We start from the raw sequence: 14,771 nt of genomic DNA on the forward strand, positions 1-14,771 counted from the left end.
AACACAGCGACATAGCATAATGGCTATCTAAACATGTATGTAATGTAAATATGTACTTGCTAAGCCCGTTCTAGCCTCCGTCGGCGCCAGCACCAATACATTTACAATGTAATAAGCGTTAGCATCTTGACTAGCCCGGCTAGTTATTTTCTTATGTTAGACTGCCTACTGAGAAAATTCTGCTTAAAGTCCTTAAGGAACTTAACACATTTATATTAAAAGGTATGGCAGATCGAGTATGTATGTAAATATTATAAAACGAAAAACACTCCTGACATGTTGATAAATCCTAGGCTTTTACTGGTAAGTATTTAGGTACCTATGTCGTTATATCCGGAAAATTCACGAAAAAAAATCGAATATTTTAGACGCCAAGCTGCGGTAAAACATTTTAAGGCTCCTGAAAGACAGAGCCAGCCTTAAATTAAAAAATAAATTTTAATAATATCTAATCCACGTGTCTCACAAAGGGTTTGTCTAACAAAAAACAATAGTTGATTTACGACAAAGTGTTAGCATCTGTCAACTCGCAACAAATTGACTTTATAATTTTCAATTTGTATATACATAGATATATCAAATACCGTAACCATGGGCGGTTTAACCAGGGCCGAGGAGAAGTGGACTTTTTTCAACAAATATAATTTGTTTGATTTGTATAGAGTGAATGGTTGGCAGTAGGCTTGTATTACGACTGTTGGGTCGCGGCTCAGCACTCATTGTTTGGTGCTCGCGGGTGTCCGCGGAACCCCGCCATTTTCCCCGCAGGGTTCTGCTAAAGACCCAATGCTATGTTAATTCTGAAGTCACCAAATGCCCTGTTAAATTTGTCAGCAAAGAATGGACTCTTGCCCTTTGAACGTCATTATTCGCGGGCTCGACAATGTACCGTGAAATGTTGGTATTATGATTAAACACGATTCGGAATCCGAGGCGTATTTGAAGCCATTTGAGTATTTGAATAAATGTATTTTTTGTTTTTAAATATATTATTTATTATTCCATCTACTATAAAGTATGTAGGTATGTGCCATTATTATATTCAAGAGAAAGTTATAAAAAGCTATTACCTACAACGATGTTTTAGAAGTGGACAACAACACGAACGAAATCAATGCGTTGATAAATAGGTTGTATTCAATTGAACCCGAGAAGCTCTATCACTCACGTTTCGTTCGCACCTATCAATTTGTGTAAATTTCAAATTGCTACCTTTTCATTATAAATAAAATTGAAATAAACAACTTTCTTCGAGTACGTCTTAACATAGGCACCTAGAAAGGAAACGCCAGCTCTCTTAAAGCCAGTCATTAGCGATCATATTTATACGTAACGGAAACAATATACCATCTGTAGATAATTTTTGAGAGATATCATCGCCTGCTATGGTGTCGTCAATTAAAACGAAATGATCGGTGTTATGGTCGAGGGTGTGACCAATCGCGACGGACGTGTCCCCACGGACTGCGGAGCTCATTGCCCAGTGGACACAGCGTGAATCTTTTGTCATCACCATCGAAGCACAGTTATCATTTTACGGAAATATAGGTATCTATAAGTATTCCTTTTATAGAGTATCGGTAGGTACCTTTGATAACGGAAAACGTAATCATTTAACATGAAGCAGGTCTAGAAACACCAATTGATTCCCCACAAAACTGAATAGTATGTCTCTCGGCACACTCGTTACCTAATGAAGTCATGGCGGAATCAAACATTAAACCTGAGATGTCGTTGTTGAGGATGAGAGCTACCCAAAGAGAAGAGACTGTCTGAGCTACCTACCTGGGTTTAATTGCTAAGGGTTACCTACCTATGCTTTCTATTCCCATATGACAGTACAAAGTTGTCCAGATATTTCTAACTATCTGCCATTGGAAGAATTGACGACAAAGGTAAGGGTAGTCATAAATTACCAAGGCATACCAAGGTATCTTACATAAAACATTATTCAGAACATCTGTCTATATTTAGAAATTTTGAATTATAATTTGTTAAAATACGATTGTCTCTAACTATATCACGTTGTTGCTGTAAATTATTTTGGTTTTTACATAGGAATAAAAGTGGTCCCGTGAAGTGCGCCGGCGCACAGTGGATCCAAATTGAAAATTAGTGGACATAGGCAACAAAGTTCCAATATCGATTCGATATTTTTTTATGTGATTCTACATGATATTCCAGACAACTTTTACTCTTGTGAAATTTCTTCTAAAGTCGATCGTTTGTCTGAAAAAAAATAAATTAGATTTTTTTGTATGGAGCGAATCACGTTTATTTTTTTTTCTTCAATTGTACGAATATGTTAGGTCTGTGGCGTGAGTATATGATACCTAGGGTCATTCTCTATCCAAGAAAAAATATATCAGCGCCGGCCATCTGCAGCCGCGCGAGTAATCATTCGGTAAAAAAATAATATTTTCTATGACATTTTTTGCCTTTTAAGATCAATTCAAAGTATATTTTTTGTCTCACTTGGCTGTTTTCACCTTATTTTTGGTTAAATATATAGTTTTAATGGCACATAGGTACTCATAACTAGTAATTCTAGCAGAGGTTTTGTTATTATTGCATGTTATCGGTGGCACCTGCATTGTGATTGATGACTCATTTTTGTTGTGCGCTCGTCTAAGCGCATAACTAATTAGTCATCGAAAAATGCTCGTCTCTGATTGGCTGTAATTTTTTTTACTACCTGCTAGTCATGTTAATATGTTCACTACTTGAGTAATTAACACTGACTATAAATACAAAGACATTTATTATGTCCCTCTAGTTTCGCTCTTGTCGCTTATTTGTGAACACGGTGAAATACTTTTATTTTAATATTTACGTTAGAACTATGGCTGGATTTTGTACCAACCTAGATCTTTTTGTGAAATTAAGAAGTGGTGGTGATCTGAAAAATTATATGTTTCTATATGAAAGTATAATTTCTGTTTTGAATCCACAGTTTCTGAAGAAGACAAAAACCTAATCAAGGAGTTCTGTCGGCTTTTTTGTGTAAGTCTAAATAAAAAGTGGACAGAGTCAAGTAGAAGTCAAAAAACTTTTATGAATCGTATAAATAATCGCAATTGGTTGGAAAAAAATATCAACTGGCCTGTTTTTGACAGTGTTGACCTGAGAAGTGAGTTGGGCTTTTCGGACGCAGACTTATCTGAGCCAGTGGATGTGAATTCCCATGTTCCTAATCTTGCAGTATGTACTACGGAAGCGGTAACATCTACACTCTACAGAAAACCGTTCGAAGACTTATGTAATAAGCAAAAAAAAGACGTTCTACTTCCATAGTAGAAGAAAATTCAGAGGAAGAGTTGTAGGACTGGTACTTAACAAAATTGAAAGACAACGGCAAAACGAATCTGGCAAAAGTAGTCGAATACCTTTCCAGTAATCCGGAAACGCTATCCCAAGTACACGAGCGACTATTCAAAAAGCAGAACCTAAGTACCGTCTCTGAAGATAAGTGCTTAGCTCTTTATACCTCACTTGCGCTCTCGAGATGGAAGTACTTACTTAAGACTTCAGAAACGTCAGAGAGAGACAAACTCGGAAAACGGACAGAACAGCAACAAACGAAGACATCCTCCCATGGACTTCTAATAAGCTCTGATCCCCACATATCCTACATAAGGCCTAAAATAACGAAACAGGTTCATGGTGAGTTGTTGCCTGAAGCAATTCAGTTGTTACAGACTACCGAGCCTCCCTGTGATAGCGAGATTATGGAGGAAGAAGAATGCCTCATAGCAGAGTCCGAAAATTTGCTGGACCCACTTCTGGAATAAGAAATAAAGTGATCCGGCTCTGGACTGTTCCCACAAAAGCCCATCAGGGCTGGTATGACAAACAGCCCCTTTCAGGGCTTTAATAATTTCACAATGTTCTTTCGATCATACGTACGATAACTTATACTATACCTTACATACGCTTGATTGTGTAAATAATGATTATCAACGTCTTGCCCATAAAAAATCAAACTATTTCACCTATATTTGACAAATAATATTTATTTTACAGGTAGTAAAAAAAATTACAGCCAATCAGAGACGAGCATTTTTCGATGACTAATTAGTTGTGCGCTTAGACGAGCGCACAACAAAAATGAGTCATCAATCACAATGCAGGTGCCACCGATAACATGCAATAATAACAAAACCTCTGCTAGAATTACTAGTTGTGAGTACCTATGTGCCATTAAAACTATATATTTAACCAAAAATAAGGTGAAAACAGCCAAGTGAGACAAAAAATATACTTTGAATTGATCTTAAAAGGCAAAAAATGTCATAGAAAATATTATTTTTTTACCGAATGATTACTCGCGCGGCTGCAGATGGCCGGCGCTGATATATTTTTTCTTGGATAGAGAATGACCCTAGGTATCATATACTCACGCCACAGACCTAACATATTCGTACAATTGAAGAAAAAAAAATAAACGTGATTTGCTCCATACAAAAAAATCTAATTTATTTTTTTTCAGACAAACGATCAACTTTAGAAGAAATTTCACAAGAGTAAAAGTTGTCTGGAATATCATGAAGAATCACATAAAAAAATATGGAATCGATACTGGAACTTTGTTGCCTATGTCCACTATTTTTCAATTTGGATCCACTGTGCGGCGCACCGTGGCTCGGCGGCCGCGCCGGTCAGCGGGGCGCCGCCGGCACTGGCCCCTTGCATAAATACTACAAATATCGAGGAACATATTTGAATACGTATGTGTTATTTACTAAAATTAATTTATTCATCCTTTCGGATGAAATCTCTGGCGCTTCCAATAACTGATAACTGAACACCGATAACAACCTTATGATTCATTCAACTGTATGTTTGTATCCTTGTTTCTGTCTGTTAGTTTAATAATTATGAAGGTTCATTTGCAATTTCTTCTCAAATACAGATTTAATTCATATTTATTTTAGGTTACCTACTACTTACCAATTTGTGTACGTTACCCAGGCCAGATGTTGTCGAGAAAGGTCATTTGAATCTTATAGATAATTAGTTGTGCGGCTTCTGTAATTGTTGCGCACATTTTTAAATTTGTTGCGCTTAAGTATAGTTTTTTAATTATTTCACAAAAACATTTCCTGCTGGCGTAACGTTACACCAGCCAGACCTTTTTCTTTCTAATGGGAATATTTAAATAAATATTACTTATAAAATTAGTTGTCTAGATAAAGTAAATGTTGTGCCATATTTTGTATTTGTTCTTTCTTCGGTTGCGAAGTTATTCGAGATTTTGCTGGGCGTTTTTGGTTTTGCTAGATCTCTGAAATGGTTAAGCGGATTCTTATCATATTTTGTACATGACTTCCTAGGACTTAGTTTAAATTTGTTCGGCAATAATAAAACCAAAATAATGCATATCTTAAAGGTTATTTCACTAAATGAAAAAACATTTCAATTAATCCCAGCACTCTCAATAAGAAGTCTAAAGACTTACTTTAAACGCTATTTTAAAGCTCGTAACTGCCTTCAAATGTATGTGAAGTTTCATTAGTATCCTGTAAGTATTTAACAAGTTATGATGATATTCAGTTCTTCACGAGCACGGTCTTGATGCGTGCGGTGTTATTTGGCCACTGGATTGAATATATGAACTGAATGTTATGTCAATAATAAGTTATATAGATTAGTTGTATGTCAGTAAAATTTCAGCTCAGTACATTGGATAATTAATGAGATAATACGATTAAAGTCATTAGGAAGTGAATGACCGTGGTAACCCGACCAAGTTTAGGTGGTTACGAAAAAGCGAAAACGCAGAACATTATGGTACCTTCTAAAATCCAGGACTCAAAAGCTTCTAAGTTATACCTTACCTGTACAAGACTTGCCTTACACCCATCACATAACTTAGTCCAGATTTGGAAACAGTATCGGTTAATATGGCCACATGCCATTCCACCTTACCATTTACAGGGAAATGTCGGCATAGAAATGGTTCTATTATGACGAGGCCAAACCACTTCGAAATGAATATGTGTGGATATGAATTTATAAACAAAAATGAATTAATTAGGTACTGTTGCATTGAGCAACTACGTAAAAAATAGGTAGGTCTATACGTACCTACTTACTATTCAACTACTTATAACTAGTCCCCAGGCCGGCGAACAAATTTTTTTTTGATACATATACATTTAAGACTTTGTGAGTGCCTTCCTTACGATGAGTCCGACAAACTTTTCGAATGCGCAAATTTTGGTGCCGCTGCGTTTTTTAATGCTTGACTCCTGAAATTGTCGATATGACGTCACTATGGCTCTTCGTACATACACGTTTCATCTTTTGAGATTCGTTTAATAAAGTTAACTAGAGAATGGTGGTCAACTTGTCCGATAAAGATCGTGCTGCGTTTGGAGTGTCCACCATCCTGAAAATGTCGATATGACGTCACTATGACTCTTCGTACATACCTGTTTCATTTTTTGAGATTCGTTTAACAAAGTTAACTAGAAAATGGTGGTCAACTTGTCCGATAAAGATCGTGCTGCGTTTGGAGTGTCCACCATCCTGAAAATGTCGGTATGACGTCACTACGACTCTTCGTACATACCTGTTTCATTTTTTGAGATTTGTTTAATAAAGTTTACTAGAAAATTGTGGTAAGCTTGTCCGACAAAGATCATGCTGCATATGGAGTGTCCACCGTCCGGAAAATATAGATATATTTTAAGATTTGGTTTAAAGTACTGACAATTGGTGTGAAGTATGTTAATAGTAAATGTTGCATTTAGAAAGTCGTTTCGAATGATATATGTATCATTACTACAGGAGGGATTAATTAACTTGAAAACACCTATCGATATAATAATCTTATATAAGCTCTAGCTTCTGAAATACTGACAATTCGCCAAAGTTTTTTAATATGAAATGTTGCATTTAAAAACGTCTTTTGAATGATGTATAACTCATTACTAGAGATGGGATTTATTTAATTGAAAACATCTATCAATAATTATAATTTTAAATAAACTCTAGCTTCTAAACTACTAACAATTTGTCGGAAGTATGTTAACACGAAATGTTTCATTTGGAAAGGTTTTTCAAATAATATATAATTTGTTACTAAAGAAGTAATGGATTAGCTTGACAGAACCTACCGATAATATATTCTTAGAAAAGCTCTAGCTTTTAAAGTACTTACAATTTGTCGGAGTTATGCTAATACAACCTTGCGCTTAAAAAGATCTTTTGATTGAAACATGGCTCATAACTTCAAGTGAGATGTTATTCCTTAACACAATGTAAAGTATCAATAATATGCCTTAGGTCAGTTATGTCTTCCAAAATACTAAGAATCGGTAAGTGGTATGTTAAGACGGAATATAGCGCTTAAAAAGATCTTTCGATTGACATATGGTTCATACCTAGAGGTGGGACATTATTCCCTAACATAGTAAAACCTATCGATAATACGCCTTATTTGGGCTATATCTTCTAAAATACTAAGAATTGATAAGTGGTATGTTGGGACAAAATGTTGCACTTAAAAAGACCTTTTGATTGATATATAGTCCATTAATAGATGTGGGATATTATTCCTTAACATAATATAAACTATCAACAATACGTCTTAGTCAGGCTACTTTTTCTAAAATAGTAATTAAAATTGGTAAGTAGTATGCCAATTTAATATACTTAAATAATGCACGTGAATATTTAAGTCAGAAATTGACAAAAAGAATAAACTTCTTCCAATTGTAATATTTTTTTCTCATTTTCTTGTCGAACTGACTATTTACCTCACTACATTTGTCGGACAAGTCGATATTTGCAATAAGAATAGTATTATCTATCATTGTTGTGTTTGACCAACATGTATGTATGGGGAGACACAGTGACGTCATATCGACATGTTTCGGATGGTGGACACTCCAAACGCAGCATGATCTTTATCGGACAAGTTGACCACAATTTTCTAGTTAACTTTATTAAAAAAACCTCAAAAAATGAAACGTGTATGTACGAAGAGTCGTAGTGACGTCATACCGACATTTTCAGGATGGTGGACACTCCAAATGCAGCACGATCTTTATCGGACAAGTTGACCACCATTCTCTAGTTAACTTTATTAAACGAATCTCAAAAAATGAAACGTGTATGTACGAAGAGCCATAGTGACGTCATATCGACAATTTCAGGAGTCAAGCATTAAAAAACGCAGCGGCACCAAAATTTGCGCATTCGAAAAGTTTGTCGGACTCATCGTAAGGAAGACACTCACTAAGTCTTAAATGTATATGTATCAAAAAAAAATTTGTTCGCAGGCCTGGGGACTAAACTGTATTGAGTTTCGAAAAATAATGAGATTACAATGTAAAAAATGCATACGAGTTAAAAATATGTACTATTACGTTTCTACTATTTTTTATATTAAATTTCCGATACCTTTTTTTTTTTTTTTTTAACGACGTAAAAAATCATCAAATGACCCCTCCCGCTGTGGGTTAGCAGCGGTGAGGGAGTGTCAGACTCTTACTGACTAAAAGCCGTCGTGTTCCGTCGTAGGCCTTCTTATTTCTCGTTTTTTTCAAGGAAGCTAACAATAAATTCGTTCTCAATCCTGATGCAATGGGTGTGTCCCATTGCAGATCATGTATTATACCTATGCCTACTTGTAGGTAAGTACCTAGTATTAGAAGGATGAAGAGATTCTTTGTTCGAACGAGCTAATCTGGATAATTGTAGATCGTTTTGTAAAACTTCTTTCAGTTTTTTCGTTCTTTCAGTTTCAAACCCATTTTTCGAGGAAGGATATAGGAAATTTTTCATCCACCGTAGGTAGTTCCCATGGAGACCGGGTGATGGTTGAAACCGTTGGAAAAGTCTAAATACTTGTAAATTCTTACGCTCTATTTTTCGGAACATCCTACCTACTTATACTTAATCCAATCCAAGTACAAACTTATTACACTGTAAATAATTTATGTTCGAAGTTAATGTTCAGTTTCCGCACTTGAACGTCGCTGTTCTGACAAATTGACCAATTAATCATTGTTTATTGTCGCTTCCATCGTCTTATCGAATCGTGGGACACGCTCCTTTCGTGTAATATCTTTGTAATGGTTTGTATGCTTCAGTCGCGATAGATAGATCAATAATTGAAAAGTTAAAAAGAACACACTTTTTAAATGTATAAGAACACTTCTTCACCTTCAAACGTCATCATACCATAGCGTTTGTAAGGAGAGAATGCACATGGCTACTATGTTGACCTACCTACGCCATTTTTTGGGTCTTTTGTTAGTAGATAGATATAAGTTAGTAATACGCTTAGGGTATTTAATGGTGGGTTTATGTTTTGAGAGAAGGTAAAAATTAACAGTAGGTATACACACAAAAATTCAATTGTTTTTCAGTGAAATCAATCTCTCCGTCCAGTTTTCACGACTTCTATGTTTCCTGATACTGCTGTGTCTGTTTATGACACCATATGTCTCTTTAAAAGTTTAAACTATCAATTTCAAACTTTTAACCTACCAGAAAACCTACCTACTTGCCTTGGTGATTAAAAAGTTAGCAAATCTCAGCATTGAAGTGTAAAAGCTCAGGAAAAAAGTTCAATACAAGGTTCAGTCAATTTCCGAAGAAAACATTTTCAATTACCCATATTGTACATAATCTCAGCAATTTATTTACAGCTTTTATTATATACTGCGCGAAGGTATAAAGGCCTGTAATTGCAATCATAAATATCTCCCGTGTACCATTTATAACCGATACGGGTCCATCTATTAGATAGGCTGTCGGTACCCTATTTTCACTTAGTAGGTTATTTATTTTACCTTACCTTTCTGTGGGTGTGAGCAATTGTTTCATGGTGTATCCATGGGGAAGTGAACATCTGTTTCGCTGTTGTTGTTTTTTATTACATAGAAACCTAGATACTATATAGCAACCTGCCCTTTCTTTCCTTTTCACGAATCTAGGTATCTATACTAATATATAGATTCTTTTTGGTAAAAATTTCATGAAAATTCGGTAGTTTTTGAGAAGGTAGGAAGACGGACGAGCTGGGTTACTTCACCAAGTAAATTATCTCTAATTTTCTTGATTTGGTCATACTGAAAGGTCATTAGGTAGTTTCATCGAAGCTTGTGAACAAAATATCCTGAACATTAGAGATAAGAACATAGGTACCTATGTAAGTATGTAAATAAATCTCAATTAACGTAGTTTTTGCATTTGATTCAGGTAGAAAGGTGTTTTATAATTTAAATTGGGTTAGATAATTTACTATTTGCTGGCTGTTAGTTATTTTTACGCAGCATAACGAAAAGTAAAAAGCGTAAGTTTTTAACAAAGTAAATTATTTTCAACCATTGAAACTACACATTGCGGCACTACAATGCAGTTACCTAATAGGATTTATCTTTAACTTAAGAACTTACACTTTACACTTATTATACTTAGGTATATAAATAAAGTTTATGTATCCAACATAAATATTTTGCTAAAGTGGGCGGTCGCTAGGGCGTGGTTACCCGAAGCCCCTCCTAAGGAACACACCCACTACGAAACAGGTTCGCAAAACACATTGCTGTGCACTTAATAGGCTTTATACAAATTAAAATATAAGTACTATGTATAAGTAAATAAGTATATCCAAAAGGCAAACACTCTATCTCTATATTAGCTACCGTATAGTCCGTATAAAATTGCCAAATTGTTCTAGAGGCAATTTAGATAGGTAATAAGTAGGTCTACTTAGGCACACATTCATTTGTTTTATCTTCAAATTGTTGTAAAGATAACCAATGAATGATTCAAATCGAAAAGTCTAGGAATAGCTATCTAATGAAACGATATATTTTTTTGCATACCTATAGGTACCTACCTACTACCTAATAATTAAGTATCTTCCTACGTACCTACTTATAGTAATGACGGTTACCCTAGAAATTCTCTACAAACAGAGAAAAGTACCAATGCAAATTGTCTAAGTTTGTATGTACTTTCTATGTATATCTTGGACACCAATTAATGTGTTTCGGAGGGCACGTTCAGCTGTGGCAGGTAGTCAGAAAGTCTGACACCAGTCTAACCCTGGGGTATTGGATTGCCCGGGTAACGGGGTTGAGGTCAGATACTCAGTCGCTCCTTTTTAAACACTGGTACTCAGCCGCATCTGGCTGGACTGGAAGCTGACCCAAACATAGTTGCGAAAAAGGCTCGGAAGCTGATGAAGTGCCTGCCTATATGTAGGTCCTGAATCATAAATCCGTTACTTTTATATTTTAAGTGTAATCTTAACTGTAAAAGCACCTTCCTACCTATTATAAGTTACACTTCACATAATTATGATCTTCTAACTAAAGTGTATTATGAAATCTTCACTCGAGATCGGCACCTTCAAGTGTGTAGGCATATTTACCGAATCACTTCTGGCTAAAAGCCGCATTCACCTATCATCGTACGGAAAAAGAATTGAGGAATAAAATCAGTGCTTGCATTAGCACTGATAAAAGAGCAGTTAAAAGGTCTGAAAATGCTCATTCGATCACGTTCAAGTTTCCTCACAATATTAAGTCTACGTTATTCAGTACCTTCTGCTGCTACTTAGGTACCTACCTATATCTACTTATCTAATTGTATAAAAAATAGTTATGCATGCTTGCATTTGATTACCTACAATCATTACAACTTGCACAACTCATCGTTGAATTTATAGGGTAGTCAGTACCCACAAAATTATGATATCATACGTACGTGCATAGTGGACTTATCATCGTGATCTGTCTGAATTATGCCCAACATATTCTTCAATAGGCCGACTTCTTATGTATCTAAACTCTAAACGGATACAGCTAAGTATATTACGGAATATTTGGTCCTCCGTGGGCCCAGCCTTTTGTAAGATTCATTTTAAGTATTGAGTTGCAATAGGTACAGCTGTCACATGGACCATTGATTCAAAAACACCACAAAAATTACTGCTCCATTTAACTCGTTTTTTTTACAATAACATCGCTTAACATAGAATTTGCACATCTAAGTCATAAACGTTCATTCGGCGAGTGCGCGTGCGACGACGGGAGATCTCTATATGTGGTCGCGACCACCGCAGCGCAAGTCACCGCGCGCCGTCAATGATCCTTCACAACTATGCGCACACGCAGCTGTCATAAGCGTACGACTCAATGAATGTTATTGGCAGTAATAATAATAAATCTTGAATAAGATCTACCAACAGGCTTGCTTCCTTCTTCTTCCGTAAAGCTTTTTTCTGTAGGTTGCTAGTCATTTATTGAAGTAAAATTTTTGACTTCATTCGAGCGTTTATAGGCATGTACTAGGATTTTCACCTGCCTTGAAAAAAAAAATATTTGTTATATGGGGGCTCTTGAATTCCCCCGTTTTTCCCTTTGGGTACTCCCCAAAACAGATTGTACACCTAACCTACACATTTGTAAGGAATTAAGATATATCATGCTATTTGAATTAATTATCACATTCCTTTACAAATATGGGAATTATGACAGCAACAACTATGAATGTCCTATATTTGAAACATTTGACTAACTTAAAGTTTTTATCTTTTACAGCTTCAATGTTGCAAACCTCAGCATCCCTTTGCCTGAAAGTATGTTTGAATAGACAGCAATATGGTCCTATGCTCCATTTGAGTAGGCAATAAACTTGACATGACATTTTACTTAAAAACACAGCTTAAAAATAAAATGAGGGTAAGAAGAAATCTGAATGCAGTAATAACAATTGCTTCATCAAATGAATAATGAATTTAAGCAGTAGTTTGTTTGTTTAACATGTTTTGTGTAAAAAGTCCTTTCAGGATTGTTTACCCATCAGATGAAGTACATAAAAGTACCATTCTCCTCTTATAAGTCTGCAACCCCAACAGCTGGACCCAAACCTATTCACTAGTCTAAGAAGTATGGTGATAGGATGGATACCTAAACAATCACATGCCTGAAACTAAAACAAGTTTCTGCACAGAATCATGCAATTTAGTAATGAGTAACAAAGCAATAAAATAATACATATACTTAAGCTCATGGTCCAAAATAATAAAGTATCTTGGTTCATTGTCATGCACCATTCATTAATTTTATAATATTGTTGATAACTTATCAACACAAAATCTATAGGTACCTACTATAGAAAGAATTAATAAATAACTTTCAACTTATTCATTACCTGATGAGTATTATTTTTGATATTTACTGTGTCACTCCTCATATCACAATGGTTACAATTAGGTACATGCACAAATATAATCATCATCATCCTCCGAGCCTTTTTCCCAAACTCTGTTGGGGTTGGCTTCCAGTCTAACCAGATTCAGCTGAGTACCAGTGCTTTACAAGAAGTGACTGCCTATCTGACCTCCTCAACCCAGTTACCCGGGCAACCCGATACCCCTTGGTTAGACTGGTGCACAAATATAATATTATTGTCAAAAACCTGTCTTTGACTTACTGGCATAGTTAATTTGTGTTGTAAGTTGCAATTTTGAATTTGGAATTGCACAGGCAATGTAGGCTATAAGCTGACTTCTCTTACTGGGATGTGATTACATTTGACCATGTCATCCGACTACTCTGCAGTGAATGTTATGAAAGTGAGCGCTCCTTTAGATTTAACTTGTTCTGTTAATGTGATTTAATTACTCTATGACCTTCGGTTAAGTTCTTACCACAAGTGTCCCATAATAGATTTACTTTTAATAAGTGTAATAGCTTGTAGGTTATTCAATATCCTTTTTAAAACTTTATTAATCAAATTAGGTACCATTATTAGCAAAGATGATAATTTGACACAAAAGCAACACATAAGTAATATACCTATAATATGTAGTTCATTTACAATTTCGTTACTTTGCTCACTTTGTTTTAAATTAATTCATAGCTAAATCCACAAGCAACTGATTATTCAAGTTACAAAATGTGCTTGGATAGATAAATGTTATCAGTTGCCTAGCACATACAATGCTTATCTATCTTTAGATTATAACAATAGTAGTTATCCTAGTGTTTAATCAAAACATTGTCAATATTGAAATCTCATATAAACAAAGAGTTAATTAACAAAAAGGTTAGGTACTCCTTACTTCTTAATTAAACTTTTACCAAAACATGTAAGTTGGTCAACAGTATTAAATGAAATAAGTTTGTACTTACTTAACAATAATAGTATTTATATTTTTTTAACCTATTATAGGTATTATTTATGTCATTCCTTTTTCACTGAACTTACAGTCATCCCAACTTATGAACTTAGTCTAATTGTGACTTATTTGATGTTGTAACTCTTTTTCTGGGTGGAAAACTCAAAAGTTATATTCAAATAAAAACTGTATAGGATATCAAACTAAATTGTTTTGTTTGTTATTGTTTTCTTCACGAATCCACTTGAATGAAAATTGAAGTATTTCAGCGCAGGGTTGCCACCTTATATGAAAAATTATATTACCTACTTTTTTTTAGTATTTTGATACAAGTTTAGTATTCACCTTTAGCGATAAGTTGGTCTTATGCTATGTTTCCTAAATATGTTCTTACATGATTCTCGGCATTTTTTTAGTTAGATTGATTATTTTTGAAATGGAAATGCAAGCAGCTAAGGAAATGTTTTAAAGGTGGTTAGTGACATTTTTTTTTGCTTGAAAGCAAACTTAAAGAAACGACTCGAAAACAACAAAAAATAATCATTGTGTCAAAAAAAGTAACGTACAATCTCGTAACACACACAGTGACAATTGTTTAATACTGAATTCAACTCAACTCGTT

Source organism: Helicoverpa zea, chromosome 2, assembly GCF_022581195.2.
Source record: "Helicoverpa zea isolate HzStark_Cry1AcR chromosome 2, ilHelZeax1.1, whole genome shotgun sequence".
Lineage (NCBI taxonomy): Eukaryota > Metazoa > Arthropoda > Insecta > Lepidoptera > Noctuidae > Helicoverpa > Helicoverpa zea.